Genomic DNA, 27654 nt, shown 5'->3' with positions numbered 1-27654 from the left:
TTGAGGTATGAGACTCACCATTGCACCTGTGAGCTAGGCCAAAATATAATTTACAATCCTACCTACGAATAGGCAGAGAGAAGAGTCACATCACCTGAGTTTTTGGCCAGGAATACATCACAATCTTTACTGAGGGCAGGAACCAGACAGGACTGTCACATCACTTTAATACTAGCCAGGAATACGTTACAACCTTCTCCTGAAAGCAGGATACAAGCAGCAGAGTCACATCTCCTGGGTGCTGAGTCCAGCAATAGGTAACAATGCTTTCTATGGTCAAGGCCTATGCAGGAGAGACACATCACCCCATACCTGGGCCTAGTGATAATTCACAAGTTTTCCTGTGGGCAGAATGCAGGCAAAAATGGAGTAACATCTCCTAGGTGATTGATGCAAAGATATGTCACAAGGCCCTCTGAAGACAGGGCCCAGACAGAAGCCTCCCATTTTATAGATTTTGGTCCTAGTAATATGCCCTAACATGCAAATATAGGGCTTAGGAAAAAAAAAAAAAAAAAAAAGGAGTCACATAACCTGAGTGTAGACCTTAGCAATATGTCACAATGCACTCTGTGGGCAGCGCCAAGAAAAAAAGACATCACCTGGGTGGAAGGTCCAGCCATATGTCACAATGCCACCTGTGGGCAGCACCAAGGCTGGAAGAGGGTCACATCTTTGAGGTGCAGAATCAAGAGATATGTCACAATCTCATCTCTGGGCTGGGCCAAGGCAGGAGAGTCAAATCACTACAATGCTTAGCAGACATAATCACACCTGAAGGAAATTCCAGGAATGAGATTAGAAATTTCATACATGTCCACATTCTAGATATGAGAGTCAACACTTCCTGTATGTTGGGTCTGAGTACATGAGTAAAAATCTCAAGAGCTGACAGACTTTTTGCAAGAGAGCCACAACTTCTTCTGCAGACTTATCCTTTCAGTGCAGTCACTGCCTCATGTGTATGCTGAAGTTTGGTCTGAGAGTCACCAGCCCACCTGTGAACCAGATCCACATATGAGAGTCAGTTCTCCAACTTTCAACAGCCTCCACGTGTGAGATTCAGAACCTCAACAGTGGGATATGTTTATGTGGGAGAATGACAATCTTTATTGTTGCCTGGATGTGCATTCAAGAACACTATCTCACCTGTGTGCTGTGCACTCTTATGACACTCTCCATGTCACCTGAGGGCTTTATACAATATGCAAGAGTGGTGATCCTCTGTAACCTTCGTACAAGAAGGAAATCCAGAATCTTTTCTGTGGTTGTAAGCCCAGAGTCAACATCTCTCTAATTGGCTGAGTCCAGATAAGAGAATTCTCACCTTCCTGTGAGCTGGGTTTAGAAATGAGTCATCACCAGCTGGGTGCAGTGGCTAACGCCAGTAATCCCAACACTTTGGGAGGCCAAGGCGGGTGGATCACCTGAGATCATCAGTTTGTGACCAGCCTGACCAACACGGTGAAACCCCCGTCTCCACTAAAAATACAAAAAATTAGCTAGGCATGGTGGCAGGTGCCTGTAATCCCAGTTACTCAAGAGGCTGAGGCAGGAGAATTGCTTGAACCTGAAAGGCAGAGGTTGCAGTGAGCCGAGATCACGCCATTGCCCTCTAGCCTGGGCAACAAGAGCGAAACTCCGTCTCAATAAAAAAAATAAAAATAATAAAAAAAAAGAGAGCCATCTGGTGCAGTGGCTCATGCCTGTGATCCCAACATTTTGGAAGGCCAAGGTGGGCGGATCCCCTGAGGTTGGGAGTTCAAGACCAGCCTGACCAACATGGAGAAACCTCATCTCTACAAAAAATACAAACTTAGCCAGGTGTGGTGGCATATGCCTGTAATCCTAGCTACTTGGGAGGCTGAAGCAAAAGAATCACTTGAACCCAGGAGGCGAAGGTTGCGGTGAGCCGATATGGTGCCATTGCACTCCATGCTTAGGCAACAGGAGTGAGACTCTGTCTCAAAAAAAAAAAAAAAGAAAAGAAAAAGAAAAAGTCACTATCTTAGCTGTGGCCATATGTTCACATATGACAGTCAAAGTTGCAACTGTGGAGTGCGTTGATGTGAGATTCAGGATCTCACCAGAGGGTTCTGTCCATGTGTGAGGATGACAATTCTTCTAAACTTTGGTGGTGTATTCATAGGACAAACACTATCTCATCTGCATGGTGGACCCTCTTATGACATTCTCCAACACACTAGGGCTTTACATATGTGAGGGAGTTTTAATTCTCTATGACTTTTGTATAGAAAGAACAGCTAGGATCTTCTTTGTTTTCCTAACCGTAACTATAAGCAACATTATCTCTCCTACTGGCTTCCTCGAGCTATGAAAATCATCGTTACATCTGTGTGCTTGGCCAGGTTATGTCACAATTCCACCTGTGGGTGGAGAACAAGCACAAGAGTCACATCAACTGTGTGCTGAGCCAGGGTTATGTCACAATCTTCCCTGACAGCATGCACCAGCCAGGAGAGTCACATCACAGGGTCCTCAACCAGAGATGTTACAATCCTCTCCTGAAAGCAGGGCACAGGAAGAAGAGTACGATCACCTGGGTGCTGGGCTCAGCTAAATGTGCCACAAGGCTCACTGTGGGCAAAGCCTAGAAAGGACAGACAAAACATCTGGTTGCTGGGCCCAGCAATATATCACTATCTTCTCTAAGGGAAGAATGAAGGTAGAAGTAGAGGGTTTCATCTCCCAGGTGATGGATAAAAAAAAAATATATTCCAAGGTCCTCTGTGGGAGGGGCTCAGGCAGAAGCCTTCCAACCCCTAGGTGTTTGTTTCAGTAATATGTCACAATAACCAAAATACGCAGGTCTCAGGCAAGTGAAAAGTCACATCACCTAGGTGCTAAGTCCAGCGATCTGTCACAAACTTTTCTTTTGGCAGTACTCAAGTGGAACGGAAAAGTCAAATCGCCAAGATAATGAATGAAAAGATGTGTTAGAATAGTTCTGTGTGAGAGCCCATGCAGGAAAGTCACATAACCATGTTGATGGACCCAGAGACATGTTGAAATACGTGATGCTGGCCAGGTACGGTGGCTCACACCAGTAATCCCAGCACTTTAGGAGGCTGAGGTGGGTGGATCACCTGAGGTTGGGAGTCCGAGACCAGCCTGACCAACATGGAGAAACCTCATCTCTACTACAAATACAAAAATTAGCTGGGCTTGGTGGCACATGTCTGTAATCCCAGATACTCGGGAGGCTGAGGCAGAATTGCTTGAACCTGGGAGATGAAGGTTGCGGTGAGCTGAGATTGCACCATTGCACTCCAGCCTGGGCAACAAGAGTGAAACTCCATCCCAAAAACAAACCAACAAACCAAAAAACACACAAAAAAAGATGCATGCAGGTCTCAGGCACAAAAGGAGAGTAACATCACTTAGGTGCTGGATGCACCTAAATGCACATCACAATTTCTTCTTAATCACACCCCAAGCAGTAGCAGAGATTCCTACCACCTAGGCAGTATCTCACAATAACCATGAGGGGAGGACATAGGTAAAAAAGTCACATTACCTAGGTGAAAAGCCTAGAGATACATCACAACGTCTTTTGTGAGTAGGGCTTATAAAGAAGAGGAGAGACATAGCCTAGATGCTGGGCTCAGCTTTATGTTCCAGTCACCCCAGTGGAAAGAAGCCAAGAATGAGGAAGAGTCACATCACATAGGAGCTACATCACATGGCATATCACAATTCCCACTGTGGACAAACCCCAGAAGAAAAGAGTCACATCATCCAGGCGGGAGGCCCAAACATATATCACAGTGACTCCTGTGTGCAGGGACCAGGCAGAATAATTACATCACTGTTTTGCTTGCCCCAGCAATAAGTCACTCTCTATTCTGTGGGCATGGCCCAGGCAGAAGAGGAATGTCATATCACGTAGGTAAAAAGGGCATTTACCTCAGCTTTGCCCATAGGAGAGATTGTAATGGGTCAAGAAATATGTCACAGTGCTCCCTGTGGTCAGGCTTCAGGCAGAGGACTCACATCTTCTTAGTGCTGAGCCCAGTCATATGTCTCAATGCCTTCTAAGGGCCGAGCCAAAGCAAAAAATAGTAACAACACCTTAGTGTTAGGCACAGTCATATGTCATAATCTCTTTTGTGAGCAAAACCTAAAAAAAGTATCACATCAGCTAGGAGCTGGGCCCAACAAATATGTCCCAACATCCCCTGTGATTAGGGAACAGGCAGGAAAAGTCAGTCACATTTCCAGGGTGATTGGATGATTGGTGAAGACATATATTACAATCCCCTCTGTACACAGGTCCAGGATGAAGTGTTACATCACCTAGGTGTTGGACTCAGCAACGTTACAATGGCCTATGTGTTTAGCGTACAAGCAAAAGATTAACATAACATAGGCCCAGCAATATGTCACAATACATCTGTGGGTAGCACCAAGGCAGAAGAGTCGACTCACATCACCTGGGTGCAACACCCAGCAATATGTCACAATGACCACTGTGGGCTGTATCAAGGCAGAATAGAATCATAGTACCAAGGGTCTGGGCCCGGTGATATGGCACTGTGAGCTGGGACCAGGATAAAAAGACAAATAACTCAGATGCTGGGCTAAGATGTATATCACATGACACTTGTAGAAAGGTCTTGTGATGATATTAACAATTACACTCATGTCCTGAGTCAAAGGATGAGAGTCAATACCTCCAGTACAGGGGTCACAATCTCAATGGTGGACTGCAGCTGTGCATAAGAGCCTCAATTTCTTTTGCAAATGATGTGCCTTAGTCTGTGCATGGTGGCTCACACCTGTAATCCCAGCACTTTGGGAGGCCAAGGTAAGCAGATCACTTGAGGTCAAGAGTTCAAGACCAGCCTGACCAACATGGTGAAACCCCAGCTCTACTAAAAATACAAAAAATTAACTGGCACAGTGGTGGGCACCCATAATCCCAGCTACTCAGGAGGCTGAGGCAGAAGAATCACTTGAACCCAGGAAGCAGTTTGCAGTGAGCCAAGATTGCACCACTGCTCTCCAGCCTGGGTAACAAGAGCAAAACTCCATCTCAAAAGAAATAAATAAATTATGCTCCTTAGTGAAATTGCAGTCACAAAGCTGTGCTGAATTTTGGTTAATAAGTCACTAACCCAACTGTGGACAAAATCCACAAATGAGAGTCAATTTTCCAACATTGAACTGCCTCCAAAAGTGCGATTCAGAACCACAAAAGAAGAGTGTAAGTGGATGAGTCTTTGGTACTGACTGGGTGTGAATATAAATTTCACAATCTCACCTGTGTGTTTGTCCCTGTCAGGGCACTCTCTTGTGGACTGTATATGGTGTGCATGAGAGTTGCAACCTGCTCTGAGAGCTTTGCGCTGCTTTGGACCCATGATCTAATGTGACCCTAAGTCTAGTTATGAGAGTCAACATCTCTCCAATTGGCTGGCTCCAGAGAGGAGAGTCCTCACTCACCTATAAGCTGGGTTTAGAAATGAGTCACCATCTCAAGTGTGGCCACATGTTCACATATGATAGTCACAATTTTATCTGTGGACTGCATCCATTCACAATTATGACCTCATCAGCGGGCTTTTCCATGTGTGAGGATGACAATCCTAAAAATTGGCAGGGAGTGCTTACATGAAACATGATCTAACCTGTTTGCTGGGTCCTATGATGACATGCTCTGTACCATCCGAGTGCTTTATACAATATACAAGAGAGTGGTAATTCTCTATAACCTTCATACAGAGAGCAGACCGGGATTTTACGCCTTTTTCTTTTTTTTCTTTTTTTGCGAGATGGAGTTTCACTTTTGTTGCCCAGGCTGGAGTGCAATGGCGTGATCTCAGCTCACCACAACCCCCGCCTCCTGGGTCCAAGCGATTCTCCTGCCTCAGCCTCCTAAGTAGCTGGGATTACAGGCACGTGCCACCATGCCTGGCTAATTTTTTGTATTTTTAGTAGAGACAGGGTTTCTCCATGTTGATCAGGCTGGTCTTGAACTCCCAACCTCAGGTGATCCGCCCACCTTGGCCTCCCAATGTGCTGGGATTACAGGCGTGAGCCACCACACCCAGCCAGGAATTTTACTCCTTTTTCTAAGCTGTGAGAGATAGTATTTCTTCTACTAGCTGGTACGAGGTATTAGAGTCATCATCAAACCTGTGAGCTGGGCCGAGATATATGTCACCAACCAACTTGTTGGCACAAACCACTCAGGAGAGTGACATCACCTGGATGCTGGGCAAATGATATGTAATTTTTTTCCCTGAGGGCTGTGAAAAGGCAGGACAGTCACATCATCTGGGTTTTCACCCAGTGGCATGTTACAATTTTCTCCTGAAAGTTATGCACATGCAGGAGAGACACATCACCTGGTGGCTGGGCCCTGCAGTGTGTCACAATCTTTCCTGAGGGCAGAGTGCAGGCAGAAAAGGCATCACATCTTTTATGTAATGGATGCAGATATATGTCACAAGAACCCCTGGGGACAGGGCTGAGGTGGGAGCCTCCCATTTTTTAGGTGTTTGGCTCAGTGAAATGTCACAATAACCAAAATATGTGGTTGTTAGACAGAAGAGTCACATCAACGAAGTTCTGGTTTGAGTGACATGTCACAATCTTTCCTTTTGACAGGAATCAGAGAGGAGTCACATCACTTAGGTGATGAACAAAAAAAAAATGTCCCAATAACCCATGCTCATGGTACATGTGAGAGAGTTGAATCACCCATGTGTTGAACCCAGTGACATGTCAAAATGTACAATTTATGCAGGGCCCAGGCAGGAGAAGACAGTATCTTCACCTAGGTGTCAGGCCCAGTGACACATCACAATACCTTCTGTGACACAGTCCAAGCAGTAGAGAAGAATCACATTACCTAGGTGCTGAGTCAAAAACTATGTCACAAAAATCACTGAGGGGAGGGCCCAGGCAGGAGTCAAATTACCTAAATGAGGGGCTCAGGGATATGTTGCAATGACCTCTGTGGACTCAAGAGAAACAGGACAGTCACATAATCTAGGTGCCAAGTAAAGCTATATGACACAATCACCCAAACTGATAGGCCCAGGCAAAAGAAGGGAGTCATATCACATAGGTGTTGGGCCAAGTGATGTGTCACAATCCTCATTATGGATAGTTCCCAGGAAGAAAAGGAGAGTCACATCATCTAGATAATGAACCTAGAGATGTCACAATAAGCCATGCAGAAGAATGGAATCATCTGTGGGTTGATCCTAGTATAAGTCACTCTCTTTTTTGTGGGCATAGACCAGGCAGGAGAGTCATAACATCTAGGTGCTGGGCCCAGAGATAGGTCACAATCTCTACTATTAGCAAAGCCCAGGTAAGAAGGTAGAGTCACATCAAATAGTTGATGGACCAAGAGATATGTCACAATGTCCCCAGTAGGCAGGAGACAAATTACATTGGTGCTGGGCACTGCAATATGTCACAATGGCTTTTAAGGGCAGGGCCAGGCAAAATAATTTTGCTGATGGGCCTAGTGATGTGTCAGTTTTTTTGTGGGCAGAATCTACGAAGAAGAGGCAAGTCACATCAGCTCGGTGCTGAAACCAGCAATAGATAGCATTATCCCCCAGTGAACAAGGACCAGGCAGGTGAAAAGATTCACATCACCTTGGTGACTGGCACAAAGGTATGTAACAATATCCCTGGAAGGCAGTGGCCTGGCAGGAAAGTTACATCACCTGGGTATTGAAACCAGTTTCACAATAGCCTAAGTAGACAGGGCACAGGTGGCAGAATTCCACCACCTGGGTGTTGAGCCTAAAGATACGTCACATGTTCCTGTGGGCAAGGCTCAGGCAGGAGAGAAACATCTTCTAATTGCTGGGTCCAGTGATGTCACAATTTTCTCTGAGGGAAGAACACAGGTAGAAGAGAAGAGTCACATCTTTCTAGATAATGAGGCCAGAGACATGCCACAAAGCCTCCTATAGGCAGGGCCCAGGAAGGAACCTCTCATCCCCTAGGTGTCAGGCCCAGAGATGTCACAATACTCATAATATGCCATGCTCTGGCAATAAAGGCAAGTTAAATCACTTAAGTGCTAGGGTCAGGGATGTGTCACAATTCCTCTTTCATCAAGACCCAGGCATAAGTGGAGAGTCACACCACTTGGGTGATGAATGAAAAGATACATCATCATACCCCTGTAGGCAAAGCCCACACAGGAGAGTTACATCACCTAGGTTTTGGCCCCAGTGATGTGTCAAAATACATAATGTATGCAGGGTTTACGCAGGAGAAAAGAGTAATACCACCTAGGATCCTGGCTAAGCAATATATCAAACTCTCTTTTTGGAACTATTGCAAGCACTAGAGGAGAGTCACATCACCTAAGTTCTCAGTCTATCAATATGTCACAATGCCCCCTGTGAAAATGACTGAAGAATAAGAGAAGAGTAACATAATCTAGGGGCTAGGCCAAGCTGTGTGTCACAATCACACCTGTGAACAGGGCCTAGGCATGAGAGGAGAGTCACATCAAGTAAGTTCTGGGCCACACAATATATCACAATCCCCATATGGACAGGTCCCAGGAAGACATCACCTAGGTGCTGGGCCAAGAAACATGTGACAATGTCTCTTATAGGCAAACACAGGGTAGGAAAGGGGAGGTGATAACATTAAACATCTGATGGGCCAAGAGATATGTCACAATGCCCCCTGTGGGCAGGATCCAAGCTGGAGACACACATCACCTCAGTGTTGGGGCCATGAGTATCTTATAGTGCCTTCTGAGGGGAGGCCCAAGGCAAAAGAGCAATGTCATTATGCTGTTGGGCCCAGTGGTATGTTACAACTTTTGCTGCAGGTGAAACCTAGAAAGAAGAGTCACACCAGCCAGGTACTGGACCTAGCCATATGTCACAAGATGCTTTGTGAGAAGGAACTAGGCAGTAAAAGGCAGTCACATCACCCAGGTGATGAGCACAGAGATGTGTGACAATGGCTCCTGCAGGCAGAACCTAAATAAGGGAGTTACATTTTCTGGGTTTTAGACCCAGTAATATGTCACAATGACCCATGTGGGCAAAGCAGAGGCAGGAGAGTAACATAATCTAGGGGTGATGGCAGCAATATTTTACAATGCTCACTGTGGTCAGCACCAAAGCAGGAGAGAAAACTCCCATCACTGGCCAGGCACGGTGGCTCACAACTGTAATCCCAGCACTTTGGGAGGCCAAGGCAGGTGGATCACCTGAGGTCAGGAGTTCAAGACCAGCCGGACCAACATGGAGAAACCCTGTCTCTACTAAAAATACAAAAATTAGCCGGGCATGGTGGCGCATGCCTGTAATCTAAGCTACTTGGAAGGCTGAGACAGGAGAATTGCTTAAACCCAGGAGGCGGAGGTTGCTGTGAGCCGAGATTGTACCATTACAGTACAGCCTGGGCAACAAGAGCGAAACTCTGTCTCAAAAAAAAAAAAGAAAAGAAAAGAAAAGAAAAAGAAAAAGAAAATTCCCATCACCTGCATCACCTGGATGCAAGGCCCAGTGATATGTCACAATTTCTTACCTCTGTGTGGAAAGCACAGAGGTAAGAAAAGAGAGTCACATCACCTAGTTTCTGGTCCAGCGATATGTCACGATTCCATCTGTGGGTTAAATCCAGGCAGGAGAGTAAACTCACTCAGGTTCTACACAGAGGCATGTGTCACAGTCACACGGGCAGGAAGGACCAAGATGAGATTAACAATCCTGTACACATCCCAATTCTGTGTGCAGCAGCAGGCAGGAGAGGAGACTCACAATACCTGGGTGCAAGGCTCTCAGATATGCTACAATGTCTTTTTTGAATAGCACCAAGGCAGGAGAATAGTTACATCACCTAGGTGCTGGGTCCAGCAGTGTGGCACAATCCTATTTCTAGGCTGGGCCAATTCTGAAGAATCACATTACTCAGCTGCTGGGCAGAAGTGTGTCAAAATCGCACCTGAAGGAAAGACCAAGGATGAGACTAACAATCCTATATATACCACAATTCTCGGTATGACAGTCAACACCTCCTGCATGTTAAATCTAAGTACACAAGTCACAATTTTTAGAATGAGCTGAATCACTGAATGAGAGACTCTATCCCTCTTACTGGCTGTGTCACCTTAGTGGAATCACAGACGAACAGTGTGTTCAATCTTGGTCTGAAAGTCACCAACTTAACTGTGGACTAGATTCACTTATAATAGTAAATTTTCCAACTTGCAACTGTCTCTGGATATGAGATTCAGAACCTCCAGTGGACTGTGTTCATGTGAAAAGAGGATAATCTTTACCGTCAGCTGGGTGTGCATGAGTGTCAAAACCTCAACTGTACAATGAGCCTAGTTAGAACACTCTCTGTACCAACCGAGGAATTTATAAGGTTCCCATGAGAGTCGCAATCTTTTGTGACAGGGAGACATTTGTGCTGGTATGGACCCATGATCGTACCTATGGCTCTACGCCCAGATATGAGAGTTGTCACCTGCCTATAAGCTAGGCTTACTAATGAGTCACCACCTCAGCTGTTGCCTGATGTTCACATATGACAGTCACAATTTCAACTCTGCACTGCATCCACATGTAAGACTTAAGACCTCACCAGAAGGCTCTATCCATGGATGAGGGTGACAATCTTAACAATTGGCAAAGTGTGCATACATAAAACACAATCTCATCTGTTTTCTAGAGCCGTTACGATACTCTGTGTACCACTTGAGGGTTTTATACAATATGTGAGAGAGTGTAATTTTCTCTGACCTTTCTACAAAGGGGACAGTGAGAATCTTACCCATGTACTTAAGCCCACATATGAGAGACGGTATGTCTCCTATTGGCTGATTTCGATATGAGAGTCAACATCATACCTATGATCTGAACAAAGATATATGTCACAATCTCCCCTGTGAATAGGGGAGAGAGCAGGAGAGTTACATCATCTGGGTAACAGGCCAGGGATATGTCACAATCTTCTCTGAGAGCAGGCACCAGGCAGAAGAGTTAAAACCTGGGTGTGCTCAGTCAGTGATATGTTAAATTTCCTCCTGAAATCAGGGCACAGACAGTAGAGTCATATCACCTGGGTGCTGAGACCAGTGATATGTCACAATGCTCCCTGCAAGCAAAGCTCAGACAGGAGAAACACATCACCTGATTTCTGGGCAAGAAGATACGTCACAATCTCTCATTGTGGGGAAGCCTTGGTAGAAAAGGAGAGTCATATCAAATAGTTGATGCTCTTAAAGATATGTCATAATGCTCTGTTGTCAGGGTCCATACAGGAAACTCATGTCACCTTGTTGCTGGGCCCAGCAATATGTCACAATGCCTTTTGAGGTCCAGGCCAAGGCAAAACAGTAATGTCACACTGGCGTAGAGCTCCACAATATGTCTCAATCTCCCTTGCCAGCAGAACTTATGATGAAAGAACAATCACACTTGTTTGGTACAGAGCCAAGGGATATGTTACAACTCCCTCTGTGAGCAGGGACCAGGCAGGAGAAGACAGTCACATCACCTGGGTAATGAATGGAAATATATGTCGTAATGCTCCTTTTTGGCAGTAGAGTTGCATTACCAGGGTGTCAAACCTAGCAATACGTCACAATTGCTTATGTGGTCGGGAGACAGGCAGGAGAGTCACATAACCTGGGTATAGGGCCCAGAGACATGTCCCAATGCTTTCTGTGGGCAGTGCCAAGGCAGGGGAGGAGACTCGCATCAGTTAAGTGTAAGGTCCAGTGATATGTCACAATGTCCCCTGTGAGCAGCACCAATGCAGAAAAATAGAATCACATCCCCTCAGTTCTGGGTTCAGCAATATGTCACTATTCCATCTGTGGGCTGGTCTTAGGCAAGAGAGTCAGATCACTCAGGTGTCGGGCAGAGAAAAATGTTACAATTAAACCTGTGGGAAGGTGCAGAGATGAAATTAACAATCCCACACATGTTCCGGTTTTAGGTAAAGGAGGTTAACCCTTCCTATATGTTGTGTCTAAGAACAGCAGTTACAATGTCATCAGTGAACTAAATGTGTACCTGACAGCCTATACTGCTCCTGCGGACTTTGTCTAATTAGTGAAGTCACAGCCTCATAGGTGTGCTGAATCTTGCTCTTAGGGTCACCAACTCACCTGTGGACTGGATCCATATACGAGAGTCAATTTTTCCACCTTTGACTTTCTCTATATGCTATCCAGAACTTCAAAAGTGGGCTGTTTATGTGAGAGTATGATGATGTATACTGTTCAATAGGTGTTCATATGACTGTAAAAATCTCCAGGCCGGCTGCAGCGGCTCATGCCTATAATCCCAGCACTTTGGGAGGCCAATGCAGGCGGATCATGAGGTCAGGAGATTGAGATCATCCTGGCCAGCATGGTGAAACCCCCTTTCTACTAAAAATACAAAAATTAGCTGGGCATGGTGGCGTGTGCCTGTAATCCCAGCTACTCAGGAGGCTAAGGCAGGAGAATCACTTGAACCCGGAGGCAGAGGTTGCACTAAGCTGAGATCGCACCACTGCACTCCAGCTGGGGTGACAGAGTGAGACTTCATCCCAAAAAAAGAAAAAGAAAAAAAGAAAATCACCCCTGTGTGCTGGATGTTGTTAGTACACTCCTTTTTTTTCTTTCTTTCTTTTTTTTTTTTTTTGTAAGACAGTCTCGCACTATCACTCAGGCAGGAGAACAGTGACGTGATCTCGACTCAATGCAACCTCCACCTCCCGGGGTTCAAGCAATTCTCCTGCCTCAGGCTCCCAAGTAGCTGGGATTACAGGGCCCGCCACCATGACCAACTAATTTTTTGTATTTTTTAGTAGAGACGGGGTTTCACCATGTTGGTCAGGCTGGTCTCAAACTCCTGACCTTGTTTCATCCACCTCAGCCTCCCAAAGTGCTGGGATTGCAGGCGTGAGCCACAGCGCCTGGTTAGTACACCGTCTATACTACTCAAGGTTTTTATCCAGTATAAATGAGAGGCAGTTTACTCTTAAATCATGTTTGTAAACACCCATGACCATACTTGTGGCCCTAAGTCTAGGTATTAGAGTCAACCTCTCTCTAGTTTGTTGGGTTTAGAGAATAGAGTCCTCATCTGCTATGTTCTGAGTTTAGAAATGTGTCACCATCTCAACTGTGACTGGAGGCTCATATATGACAGTCACAATTCCAACTGTGCACAGTGTTTGCATTTGACAGTCTGTTTGCATTTGAGATTCAAGACTTCAGCCATGGGCTCTTTCCCTGTGTGAGGGTGATAATCCTAATAGTTGGTGAGGTGTGCATATAAGAAACAATCTCACTTTTATGCTGTGCCCTGGGATAACACTCTTTGTAACACTCGAGGGCATTATATATGTTAGAGTGTGGCAATTCTTTATGACCTTCATAAAAAGAGAAGACTAAGGATGTGACTCATCTAAGGCAGGCTATGAGAGACACTATTTCTTCTAATAGCTGACTTGAGGTATGAGAGTCATCACTGCACTTATAAGCTGACTATAGTATATGTAACCATTTAGCCTGTACGTAGGGAGTTAGCAAGAGTTACATCACCTGGGATTTCAGCCAAGGATATCTCACAATCTTCCCTGAGGGAAGGAACCAAGCAGGAGTGTCACATCACCTGGCTGCTCAGCCAGGGATATGTTACAATTCTCTCCTGAAAGCACAGCACAGGCAACAGAGTCACATCACCTGGGTGCTGAGCTCAGCACTATGTCACAATGCTCCCTGGGGGCAAGACAGAGGCAGAACACCCACATCACCTGGTGTCTGGTTCCAGGGATATGTCACAATCTTTCCTGTGCAGGGCAGGGTGCATGCAAGAAGTGTCACCTTTTAGGTCTGGATGCAGATATATGTCACAAGGTCCCTGTGGGCAGAGCCCAAGCAGGAGCATGCAATCCCATAGGTAGTGGGCCTAGTAATATTTTACATTATCCAAAATATTTGAGGCCCAGAGAAAACAGAAGAATCACATCACCTAGGTGCTGGGTCTAGTGATACATCCCAATCCTCCCTTTTGGCAGGGCCCAGGCAGAAGAATTACATAACCTAGGTGCTGGGTCTAGTGATATGTCACAATCCTCCCTTTTGGCAGGGCCCAGGCAGAAGAATTACATCACCTAGGTGATGAATGAAAAGATATGTAATAACACCTCTGTGGGCAGGGCCCATGTGGGAGATTCACATCACCAAAGTGTTAGAACAAGCCACATGTCAATACACAATGTACAAGAGGAACCAGGCAGCAGAGGAAAGTCACATCACCTAGGTTCTGACCCAGCAATATATTACAATCCCTTCTTAGGAAAAGCCCAGGAAGTAGAGGGAAGTCACATCACCAGGACACTAGGCCCAGTGATATGTTCAGTGTTCTCTGTGGAAAGCACTAAGACCAGAGAATAGACTCACATCACCTAAATGCTGGGTCCAGAAATATGGCACAATCCCATCTGTACATTCAGCTCAGGCAGTAGAGTCGAATTACTCAGGTGCTAAAAAAAAAAGGTGTATGTCACAAACACACCTGAATTAAGGTCAAGGTATGAGATTAACAGTTTCACACATGTCTTAGTTCTAGGTATGAGACGTAATATCCTCTGTATGTTGGGTGTTAAGTACATGAGTGACAATCTCCATGATGGTCTGGATTTGTGTATGGGAACTTCAGTCCCTCCTGCAAATGGTGTCATTTTAGTGAAGTCACTGACTCACAGGTGTGCTGAATCTTGGTCTCAGAGACACTAACCTCTCTATGGACCGAATTAACATGAGATTTAATTTTCTAACTTTCAACTGCATCTGCATATGAGATTCGGAACCTCAACAGTGAGCTGTGTTTACGTGGAAGGATGACAGTCTTTACTGTTGGCAGGCTATGCATATGAGTGTCACAACCTCCCCTGTGTGCTGAGTTCTGTTAGGACATTCTCTGTACCTCTTGACAACTTTATACAGTGAGAGAGTATTAATTCTTTATGATCTTCATACAAAGAAGAAACCCAAGACATTACTCATTTTCCTGACCCTGGCTATGAGAGATAATGTATCTGCTATTGGTTGTTTAGAGGTATGAAAGTCATATTGTACCTGTAAGTTTGGATAATATGCATCACAATCCACCAGTGAATAGGGATTAACCAAAAGATTCACCTCACCCGCCTTTTGGGGCAGTGATATGTCAGAGGGCAGGGACAGGGACAGGGCAGAAGTGTCACATCACCTGGGTGCTCAATTAGGGATATGTTACAGTCTCCTCTTGAAAGCAGAATACAGTCAGCAGAATCACATCACCTGGATGCTAGGCCCAGTGATGTTACAATGATCTGTGGGCAAGGACCAGGCAGGAAAAACACATCACCTGATTGCTGAGTCCGGTGATTTGCCACAATCTTCCCAGTGGTCAGGGTGCAGGCAAAAAGGGGAGTTAAACCTCCTAGATAATGAATGCAAAGATATGTCACAAGGCCACTTATGTGCTGGGCTCAGGCAGAAGCCTCCCATTTCATGGGTGTTAAACTCAATGATATGTCACTATAGCCAAAATATGCCAGAAACAGGAAAAATAAAAGAATCACATCATCTAAGTGATGGAAAGATGACATAATACTTCGGTGGGCAGTTCTCATGCCACAAAGTTGTATCACCTAGGTGTTGAATCCAGGCATATGTCACAACACACAATGCATGCAGGGCTTAGGCAGAAGAAGAGAGTCACAACACATAGGTGGTGAGTCCAGCAACACATCACAATCCCTGCTTGGGCAAAGCCCAAACCATAAAGAAGAGCCACATCACCTATGTACTGGGCTCAGCAATATGTCACACTACCCCTTATGTGGAGGGCCCACGCAAGAGGTCACATCACCTATATAATGAGCTCAGCAATATGTCACAGTACCCACTTCGGGGAGGGCCCATCCAAGAGAGTCACATCATCTAAATTATGGGCCTCAAAATATGTCAAAATGTTCTCTATGAAGAGGAACAGCTCAGGAAAACAAAAGAATCACACGACCTAGGGTTTAGGCCCAACTATATGTAATAAACACCCCAGTTCGCAGAGCCCACGCATGAGAAAAGAGTCACATCACCTAGGTGCTGGGCCCAGTGATATGTACCAATACGGTTTTTTTGGCAGTTCCCAGGTAGGAGTGTCACATCACCTAGGTGATTAATAGAAAAATATTTCATAATACCTCTATGGGCGGGGCCCATGCAGGAGAGTTGCATTACCTATGTGTTAGACCCAGTGATATATCTCAATACACAATGTGTGCAAGTACCAGGCTGGAGACGAGAGTCACCTCATCTAGGTTCTTGACCCAGTGGTATGTCACAATCTCTTTTTGGGCAGAGATGGAACAGCAGAGAAGAGTCACATCACCTAGATTCTGGGCCCAGCAATATGTCACAATACCCGAAGAAGAGGGTCCAAACAAAAGAGTTACATCGGCCGGGTGTGGTGACTCATGCCTGTAATCCCAGCACTTTGGGAGGCCAAGGTGGGTGGATCACTTGAGGTCAGCAGTTCAAGACCAGCCTGGCTAACATGGTGAAACTCCGTCCCTACTAAAAATACAAAAATTAGCTGGCTGTGGTGATGTGCGCCTATAATCCCAGCTACTCAGGATGCTGAGGCAAGTGAATCACTTGAACCCAGGAGGTGGAGGTTGCAGTGAACCAAGATCACACCACTGCACTCCAGCCAGGGCAAAAGAGCCAGACACTGTCTCAAAAAAAAAAAAAAAAAAAAAATTGTTACATCACCTAACTAAAGGATTAAGGGTCTCCGATATAAGACACAGCGCACCTCATGGATAGGGCTCAGGAAGAAGTGTGCAGTCACATAACATTTGAGCTGGTCCCAGCTATGTGTCAAAATCACTCCAGTGGGCAGGGCCCTGGCATAAGAAGAGAGTCATATCGAAGCTAGGTGCAGTGGCTAATGCCTGAAATCCCAGCACTTTGGGAGGCCAAGGCAGGCGGATCACCTGAGGTCGGGAGTTGGAGACCAGCCCGACCAACATGGAGAAACCCCATCTCTACTAAAAATACAAAAAAAATTTGCCAGGCCTGGTGGCGCATGCCTGTAATCCCAGCTGAGCCCAGATGGCACCATTGCACTCCAGCCTGGGCAACAAGAGCGAAACTGCATCTTAAAAAGTAAATAAATAAAAAGTCACATAATGTAGGTGCTTGGCTAAGCAATATGTCACAATCCCCACTGTGGACAGGTCCCAAGGAGAAGAGAGTCACACAGTCTCAGTAATGGGTCCAGACATATGTTACAGTGACTTCTGGGAGTCAGCAGAAGAATCATATCACCTGTATGCTACATTCAGCAGTAAGTCACTCTCTATTCTATAGGCAAGGCCCAGGCAGGAGAGGAGAGTCACGTCACCTTGGTGCTGCGTCCAAAGATATGTCACAATCTCTTTTTGGTCAATGTCCAGGTAAGAGAGAAGAGTCACATAAAATAGTCAATGGGTGCCAAGAGCAATGGCTCACATCTGTAATCTCGGCACATTGGGAAGTCAAGGCCGGCAGATCGGCTGAGGTCAGGAGTTTGATATCAGCCTGGCCAGCAGGGTGATATCTTGTCTCTACTAAAAACACAAAAATTATCCGGGCTTGGTGGCACACAGCTGTAGTTTCAGCTACTCAGGAGGCTGAGGAAGGAGAATCACTTGAACCCAGGAGGCAAAAGTTGAAGTGAGCAGAGATCACGCCACTGCACTCCATCCTGGGTGACAGAGTGAGATTCCGTCTCAAAAATAAAATTAAAATAAATAAAATATAATACAATAAATAAAATAGTCAAAGGGCCCCAGGTATGTTACAATGCACCTTGTAGGCAGGGTCCAGGCAGGAGACTCATATCACATTTGTTCTGGGCCCAGGAATACATCACTATGCCTTCTGAGAGCAGTGCCATGACAAAAGAGTAATGTCACCTTAGTATTAGGCCCAGTGACATGTCACAATATCCCCTGTGGGCAAAAACCTAGGAAGAGGAGAAAAGTCATGTTAGCCAGGTGCTGAGCCCAGTGATACGTCACAATCCTTTCTGTGAGTCGGGGCCAAGCAGAAGGGAGCTGCATTACCTGTGTGACGGATGCGGGGATATGTCACAATGTCCTCTGTAGGCAGGGCCTAAGCAGTAGAGTTACATCACCTAGGTTTTGGACCCAGCAATATGTCACAATGGGCCACATGGGCAGGGCACAGGCAGAAGAGTCACATAACCTATGTGTGGAGCCCAGCGATATGACACAATGCCCCCTGTGGAAGAGCCAAGGCTGGAGAGAAGACTCACACCACCTGGGTACAAGACCCAGCGATATGTCACAATGTCTTCTGTGGGCAGTGCCAGGGCAGTAGAATAGTTACATCACCTCAATTCTGGGTCCAACGATATGTCACAATCCTTTCTGTGGGCTGGGCTCAGGCGGGAGCATCAACTCACTCTGTTGCCGGGTAAAGTCATATGTCATAATCACACTGTCAGACATGTTCAGGGATGAGATAATACATCTGGACTGGAAAGAAACAACACATCAAAAATATGACCAAGACCGTGCACGGTGGCGCATGCCTGTAATCTCAGCACTTTGGGAGGTCCAGGCGGGAGGATACTTTGAGCCCAGCAGTTTAAGACTATCCTGGGGGCCACATTGTGAGACAACACCTATATTAAAAAATAATAATTAAATTAAAAAAATATATATATATATAAAAAACACCAGAGCCTGAAAAACATAGCAAGACCACGTCTCTTCTTAAAAAACAAACAAAAAAAAAGGAGATAGATGATAGATTGATTGATAGGTAGGTAGGCAGGTAGGTAGATAGAGAGAGAACCAGTCATGGTGGCTCACGCCTATAAGCTCAGTACCTTGAGAGGCCGAGGCCAAGCGATCGCTTGACTGCAGGAGTTTGAGATCAGCCTGGAAAACATGATGGAACTCCATCTCTACAAAAATAAAAAGGAAGATATACAAAATAATGTGCCAGTGTGGTGCCCTATACCTTTAGTCCCAGCTACTAAGGAGGCAGGGTGTCTGAGACGGGAGGATCACCTGAGCCCAGGGAGGTTGAGGCTGCAGTGAGCTGTGATCAGGTAACTGCACTTAAGCCTGGGTGAAAGAAATCTAAAACAACAGCAACTTCAGTATACAGGAAGGAGCATGAGAGAGAGAAAAAAAAACCCAAAACACAAAAACCTACAGAACTCAATGTACTGTGGAAACAAACTCAAAGTGGGGCTAGAAAACAAACAAACAGAACGATCCCCAGATCCCCAGCTATTTGGGATGCCAAAATGGGAGGATCACCTGCATGAGCCCAGGAAGGTGGAGGGCACAGTGAACCATCATTGAACTTCTCTGCTGGACCTAAGCGGTACTGCACCGGCGAGAGCCATCTGGTCCATCTTAAACATTTTAAGCTGGCGACCAAGTCCTACGCTTGTGGCTTACATCCTGTACACCTGGCGGCCAGAAGGAAAAGCCAGCTGATGGCGGAGGCAGAAGCCCACTGGTTCCACCCTACAGGCCACGTGTGGCGCTCGCGGCCTGAAGCTGTCCCCATTGGAAACTTATTCCCCCCAAGGTGGCCCACCTCAGCGGCCGGCCTCTAAGTCCGCTGGCCTTCCTTCCTAAGCTTTCAATCTCTGATCAACCCAAACGTGAGGCCAGTGGCCTCAAGTACTGGCCACAGCTTGCAGCCCACATCTGGTCACCTGACGGCCTGACCAGGAAGCTACTGGGTCCACCCTGCAGGCTATGTGTGGCGCTCGCGCTCAAAACCGTCCCTCTGGCAACTAAGTCTGAGAGCTTCCCACCTACTCTGGGCGACAGAGCGAGACTCCATCTCAAAAAAAGAAAAAGAAAAAGAGAAAGAGAAAGAAAGAGGAAGAGAGAAAGAGAAAGAGAAAAAGAGAAGAAGAGCCAGCACAGTGGCTCACGCCTGTAATCCCAGCACTTTGGAAGGATGAGGCAGGAGGATCACCTCACGCCAGGAGTTTGAGACCAGCCTGACCAACATGGAGAAACCCCATCTCTACCAAAAATACAAAATTACCTGGGCATGGTGGCACATGCCTGTAATCCCAGCTACTCGGAAGGCTGAGGCAGGAAAATTACTTGAACCAGGGAGGTGGAGGTTGCGGTGAGCTGAGATCACGCCATTGAACTCCAGCCTGGGCAACAAGGGTGAAACTTCATCTCAAAAAAAAAAAAAGAAAAGAAAAAAAGAAAAATGTAGAATAAAGAAAGAAATGAAGGAAAGAAACAAGGAAGCAAGCAAGAAAAGAGAGCAAAAAAAAAGGAAGAATGGAAAGGAAAAAGAAGAAAATAAAAGTGGGCAGAACATGGTGGCTCAAACCTATAATCCCAACACTTTGGGAAGCTGAAATGGAAGAAATGGCTGTTGACACAAGCCCTGGGAACATAGCGAGGCCTCGTCTCTACTACAAGAAATAAAACATTTAGCCAGGCATGATGGCATGCTCATGTAGTAAGAAAGAAAACAGGCAGGAGGAAAGGAGCAAAGGAAAGAAGAAAGGTAGGAAGGAAAAAGAAACCAAGTTCTACAAGGAAAAAAAAATTAAAAAGAAACAAAAAGAAATATTAAAAAAAAAAAAAAAAAGGAAGAGAGAAATAGAGGGAAAGACAGACAGAAAGAAAGAGACAGAAAGGGAGAAAAAAATAGGAAAATAGGAAAGGAGGCCAGGTGCAGTGGTTCACACCTGTAATTCCAGCACTTTGGGAGGCCAAGGCAGGAGGATCCCTTGAGGTCAGGAGTTCGAGACCAGACTGGCCAACATGGCAAAACCCTGTCTCTACTAAAAAAATACAAAGAATTAGCCAGGCATCATGGCACACAACTGTAATGCCAGCTATTCAGAGGCTGAAGCATGAGAATCACTTGATTGTAGGATTCAGAGATTGCAATGAGCTGAGACTGCACCATTGCACTCCAGCCTGGGCAACACAGCAAGACTCTATCTCAAGGGGGAAAAAAAAAAGAGGAAAGAAGAAAGATGAAAAAACAGAACCTAAAAAAGGAGAGGCAGAGAAGAAATTAGCACTGGTTGCAGCCTCCAGGAGGCCACACCAACTGCTTGCCCACCTGCTGTGTAATAACCTTAGATGTTCAGAAGCCACTCCCTCTACACTGAAGAGCCATGAGATATGTGAAATACTTGCTGCTCACATTGTGACTCTCATGCAAACAAAATACACAGTTTCATTGTTTGAATCCTGTGGTTTCTTTCAGCCCACTTTTGTTGATTTAACCTAGTTAATGTATATTTTGAATTGTGTGTATGGCTTCAGAACTAAAGTTGATAATGAAATCTCAAGTTTTGATAGCCCAGGAAGTGCATAAATACCTAATTTCACCTGAATTGATTTGAAGGAAAATTACCAGTGGAATGCCTTGGTCTGATTATCTGATAGAATCAATTGTTGTACATAAAACAGATCTGCACACATATATATATTAGAACAAAATAAAGGAAGACAAAAAAAAAAATCTGGCTTCTTGACCTTCGAACCTCTCACCCAGGCCACCTACCATCTTTACTCCCACTTACCTGGCTGTGCAGCTATGGTCTCCTCACTCTTCACAGTCCAGGGCTCTTTCTTTCCCTCCAAAAAAGTCACCAGGTCCAGCTTAGAGATGGCAAGACCTGTTTTTTAATAAAAAGTCAGATGACTCATGCTGGAGGATCTGTAATTTCCAGCTCAGTACTGTGCTCAGTAGAGAAAAGGGAAATTATATGAGATTTTGAAAAATTATTCCCCAAAATACTGTTTCCTACCAGCTTCTTTAGAATATGTAGGAAGTATTGTAAGTCTAGAAATTCTAAGCTTCATTTTCAAGTTTGAATGAATCAAAACTAAGGGGGAGGGCTGGAAATACTAGGAAGATTTTTTTCTACATCAACAATTTTTTTTTTCCTGAAAGCAAAACTCTGAAATTCACTCAGACAAAGTACTACCTCCCAAGGAGACATTCTAAAAAGAAAAGAAATAAAGCCCTCGTGTTGTAACCCAGTGAGTTGTAGAGAAACACCACACTCTGAGACTAATTCAGGAGTCCTTTATTGCCGGTGGCCAAGAGACACTAGCGCTCAAAATTCTCTCGGCCCCGAAGAAGGGGCTAGATTTCCTTTTATACCTTGGTCTAAAAGGGGAGGGGGAAGCCTAGCTGAAGCAATTTTACAGAAGCAGAACAGGCAAAAAGTTAAAAAGATAAATGGTTACAGAAACAGTTACAGAAAAAATAAACGGTTCCAGGTGCAGGGGCTTAAACTATCACAAAGTGATAAACTCAGGGGCTTTGAATGCATTCCCAGGAGCTGCTGGTACAGCTTGCCTCAGTATCTTATCAGTAAGTGTATTCCTGGATGTGTTTGGAGTCAGCTTGCACTAGTTATGTCCGTAAGGGAGTGGGGTAAGTGGGCTGCAAGTGAAGAAACTAAAATGGAGTCTGTCCAGCTCTCTCAGCTACGAGAGACAATCAGGTTAAAACAAGGTAGGGTATCACAGTTATTAGACATTAGATATTTTGAAGGCAAGTTATTCCGACTCAGAGACAACGTATGTATAGTTCTCTAACATCAAATCTCTATACATATTCTGCTGAGAAGGATTCAGGTATTTTTACACCTCAAGAGAGAACTCTATGACCACATCCCTGAATGTCAATAGTTTCTATAATAAAAATAAATAACACATTGATCATGCAGTCAAGGGCAGAGATCCTAATTTGACCCAAGATGAAATAAAAAAGTTAAGATAACTGGTTCTGACTTATGAGTGACCTGAGTTATTAAATAAGATACTTTTAAACACAGTAATATTTCGAATGTATTCTCTAATTCTGTGGAAATAGAATAATATAAGAGCCACAAAACTAGCATTAATATGCACATATAAAACAAAATGTAAACAGGAATCAATACAAGAATATGCATTTTTGAGTGCTATTTTTGTGTGTTGTTTTTTTTTTGTTTTTTCTGGGTTTTTTTTTTGAGATGGAGTCTTGCTCTGTCTCCACGCTGGAGTGCCGTGGTGTAATCTCGGCTCACTGCAACCTCCGCCTCCTGGGCTCAAGCGCTTAATTCTCCTGCCTCAGCCTCCTGAGTAGCTAGGATTACAGGTGCCTGCCACCACGCCCAGCTAATTTTTTGTATTTTCAGTAGAGATGGGGTTTCACCATGTTGGCCAGGCTGGTCTCAGACTCCTGACCTCGTGATTTGCCCGCCTCAGCCTCCCAAAGTGCTGAGATCACAGGCATGAGTCACCATGCCCAGCCGAACTTTGCATTTTACTCCTATTTGTCTGACTTGAAATTTATCTCAAAAGGACTTCTGAGCCAATACAGAGAGATAACTGTAAAACAACATCCAGAGCAGTTTTTATAACCGAGAAGATTAATATACACAAGGCAACAACAGAAAATTGATCAAATGATGCTTACATTTTATGCATACATCCATAGAAATGGTAACTATGTACACACGAAAAGTGGGAGAGTAGCACACTTCTGTTTAAATGAAATTAAGAAATATTTTAAATTGTATAAAAATTATAAGCCTCTTTGCGTATGCTTTTTTGTGTTTCCTAAAACAAGGATGAAGATCAAAACATTTAACAATATAAACTAAATTAAGAGCTATTGTTACTGAATCAGGTGTTTTTTAAAATTTTTTTGCTTTGGCCGGTACAGTGGCTCATGCCTGCAATCTCAGCAGTTTGGCAGGCCGAGGTAGGTGGATCACCTGAGGTCAGGAGTTTGAGACCAGCCTGACCAATGTAGTGAAATGCCGTCTCTAGTAAAAATATAAAAATTAGACAGGCGTGGTGGCATGCACCTGTAGTACCAGCTACTCGGAAGGCTGAGACAGGAGAATTGCTTGAACCCAGGATGTTAAGGTTGCAGTGAGCTGAGATCGTGCCACTGCACTGCAGCCTGGGCAACAGAGTAAGACTCTGTCTCAAAAAAAACAACAAAAAAATTTTTTTTGGCTTTATGTGTCATGTCATATTTTATATTTTTAAGATGATATATTAGTTATATATTAATTTTTGTTCTCTTTCTCTGAAAATACAAAAAATAAAATGTATGCTTGTAAAATAAAGATGAAATAAAATAAAAACATACAAAACTAATACCTTTTTTAGAACTTCCAGTTTCAAAAGCTGGTATCTACAGTCAACAAATATGAGATCATTTGTTCTCCAAAGCAAGCTAAAAGCAAAAAACAAACAAAAAAAACCTAAAAAGAAAAAGAAACAGAGTTTTTGGATTAAATGTGACAATTTATAAATCTCACTTAGGAAACCAATCCATCCAAGACACTCATTTCATAATAAAGAGAAAAATATCTTTATAGAGAAGAAACTTGGCAGAAAACACCTTAGCCAGATGAATAAAGTTAGTGTAAGCTATAATTAGACAAATTGGATCCAGAGGCCAATGCACAGATGGGCCCATAATTACTGCTATGATATTGGTGGAGGGAAAAGTAAATACTAATCTGAATATAATAATGAAAAAACAGAACCTGTAGGGAAGACACAGGTAGTGGTATTTCTTCAAACTTGTCATGTAATCCTAACTGGAAGCCTGGGCTAAGAACCACTTAGCTGACCATTGCTTCTCAAGCTTCGATGTGCATATAGCTCATTTGGTATTCTGAGCCACTCTCTAACTAATGTGATTCTGCAGGTTTTGGAGGGGTCCAGAAATTAGCTTGTTTATCAAAAGTTCCCTGTTAATGCGCTGTTGCTCTCCAGCACTCAGAGAAAGCAGGCATAGCACACAGAGTCCCTTACATCTGATACCCTTATTGCAACACAAATACTTTTTGTTACAGTGAAGACCACAAGTCACTATCTCAGAGAATCACATGCTTCGCCAGCTTTTTAAAGTTTACAGAAGGCTGGAGAATGTAGTAATGTCTACATCTGCATTTGAACAACAACATGTACACATACATTAATATGGTGTTTATTGAGCTTGTACTATGTGCTCACCAAGTATGCTATAATACACTGTGCTTGGAAACTCGCATGGTGTCAGCTAAGCCTCAAAAAACTTTGAAAGGTGGGTACTAAGTGTCTCATAATTCCCAGTAGGATTTAGATGACGGCTTAGGCTATTTCTTCTGGTTTCCCTATCACTATAAAAGCTAAATACACACAGATGGGAGGGATATAGAAAGGAAGGGGTAAGTAGAGAGACTTTTAATTGTTGTGTTTCTATTTACTTTCTCATGACTGTGGATCTGCAGAAGTGTAAAACAGGTTGCTGTGTAAAATGTAAGCACTGGTTTCATTGAGAAAGAAAGACATTAAGATTCTAAAATGTATACTCCTTTGTTCCCATGTATTTGCTTTTGTGTTTGGAAAAATTGTGAGCTCCAGCTCTGAAGAGACACCAAGGGTAGACACCTGTTTCACACTCCTGCAGATCCAATAGTTGTTCCAAACAGGAGTCTGATCTCCTCTAATTGGTTCTGTGAGGGGAGATTTCAGTGTGGGTCAGACCTGGACAAGGCTCAAAGAGGGTAGGTCTGGATAGGGCTGGGGTAGGGAGCTGGCCCTCTTCTCATCTCTATGCTGCTGGCTTATTTTGTGTTCTATCTTTCCTAAGCTGGACCAACAAGAGCTTGACTCCCAAGAATTTTTCTGATTTTAATGGTTTAAGCTTCATCTCTATTCTGCATGACACACGAACAACCGATTTAACCAAAACATGTAGTACTTTCTATAAAAACTACATTAGAAACTATTCTTAACAAGAGAAAAGCAACAGAAAAAATTGTATCAACTCTTCTGTCTATGATGTCCCTTCAGGTGGTGACATCAGAACTCACAACATAAGAGCAGTGTCCCAAATAAAGCCCAAGTCTTCTGTGCAACTCCCTTCTTCATTCTGATCACATTACTCCTAATTCAACCATGTATTTATTGGCTCTAGAATAATAATTCCTGAATAGTAGAGTCCATGATTATTTCACCTGTTCTTCTAATGGCAAATAATAATAATAAAAGCAATGTGTTTACCTATCAATTTGAGCCTCCAGACCTCCTACTTGTTCTTCACCCAAGTATCAGGAAACAAGAGCAACTCCCATTTGGATGTCAAATAAGAACATTCCATGAGGGGAGAAACAAGCCCTGGATTACTCACTCTTCTTTGTTTGAGATAAGAGGAAGATTGGACTCTGTTGTCAGCCTGACCCCAGTCTGCACAGGACACCCCCAAATGCCTCAGACTATTAGGCGCTAGTGAAAGGGTCTGTAGTGGCCCTGGGCTGATGCTCCAAAAGTTATTCAAACAGAGGAGACTCAGGCTGACTCTGTGAGGCCAGAATAAAAAATAAAACAGCTGGCCAGATGCGGTGGCTCATGCCTATAATCCCAGCACCTTGGGAGGCTGAGGTGGGCAGATGACTTGAGATCAGGAGTTCGAGACCAGCCTGGCCAACATGGCGAAACTCCATCTCTACTAAAAATAAAAAATTAGCCAGGCATGGTGGTGGGCACCTGTAATCCCAGCTATTTGGGAGGCTGAGGCAGCAGAATCGCTTAAACCCAGGAGGTGGAGTTTGCAGTGAGCCGAGATTGCACCACTGCACTGCCAGGGCCACAGAGTGAGACTCCGTCTCAAAAAATAATAAAAATTAACAAAAACTTAAAAAATAACAATAAAACTGCCTCTAATTCTTGATCCTGATCTGATGTTACCTATAACTATTCAGCTAACTGTTGGGTACAAGGACAAGAATACTTTTCTTGGCCAGGCGTGGTGGCTCACGCCTGTAACCCCAACACTTTGGGAGGCCGAGGCAGGCATTTCACCTGAGGTCAGGAATTCGAGACCAGCGTGACCAACATGGAGAAACCCTGTCTCTACTAGAAATACAAAACTAGCCAGGCGTGGTGGCGCAGGTATGTAATCCTAGTTTTTCGGAGGGCTGAGGCACCAGAATCGCTTGACTCTGGGTGACGGAGGTTGTAGTGATCGCGCCACTGCACTCCAGCCTGGGCGACAAGGCAAGACTCCGTCTCAAACAAAATGTTTAAGAAAAGAGACTTGGCAGCCCCACCTGCCGCAGCTCCTGCCACGCACACACCGAGTCAGGATTCTGCCCTGATGATCCGCCTGGCATCCCTGAACAATCTGGGAAATACTCGGGACTGCGTGCAGAGCTGCCCAGGGAGCTCCAGATAGGGCGCCGCAGGGACGGGGCGGAACGCTGGGGTCCCGGCTGCGGGCCCAGCCGCCATCTTGCGGCCAGAGGGTCCGGGCGCGGAACTGCGCCAGCAGGGACTCAGGTCGGAAACCCGGGAGCGGAAAGGAGACCAGTCCCGCCGGTTACACAGCCCGCTCTCTCCTCTCGGGATGCCCCAACCCCGCACACTCACCCTTTCCCAGCTTTCAGGATGTCCTGGCATCTTAGCTGTGCGTCTCTCCCGACCTGCAGATCACAGGGCAACAGAGGCCGTCACAGAGTCACCAAGGGCTCCCGAGGTGAAGAACGTAGAAGAGTGGAGACAGATCCCAAGCTCTGGTGGGAGCGACAAAGGCCCCGCCAAATGGCGAAAACCACGCCCTCC

General features: G+C 44.8%; 1 long non-coding RNA gene across 2 annotated transcripts; it reads right to left on the bottom strand.

Moving 5' to 3' along the window:
• On the bottom strand, nt 1-27654 carry LOC144336632 (uncharacterized). 2 transcript variants are annotated; one of them, XR_013408818.1, is made up of 6 exons: nt 27463-27654; nt 21615-21710; nt 18912-19505; nt 18412-18555; nt 14426-14508; nt 1-7878 (listed from the first exon to the last, which is right to left on the bottom strand). It is a non-coding gene; the product is annotated as an uncharacterized LOC144336632 (long non-coding RNA). The 2 variants fall into 2 exon arrangements; XR_013408819.1 differs by lacking the exons at nt 1-7878; nt 14426-14508; nt 18912-19505 and adding exons at nt 17174-18020; nt 18121-18298 and having other exon boundaries at nt 27463-27621.

The sequence above is a fragment of the Macaca mulatta genome, chromosome 19 (assembly GCF_049350105.2).
Source record: "Macaca mulatta isolate MMU2019108-1 chromosome 19, T2T-MMU8v2.0, whole genome shotgun sequence".
In the NCBI taxonomy this organism is placed as follows: Eukaryota; Metazoa; Chordata; class Mammalia; order Primates; family Cercopithecidae; genus Macaca; species Macaca mulatta.
This window is presented reverse-complemented; position numbering and strand designations above follow the sequence as displayed.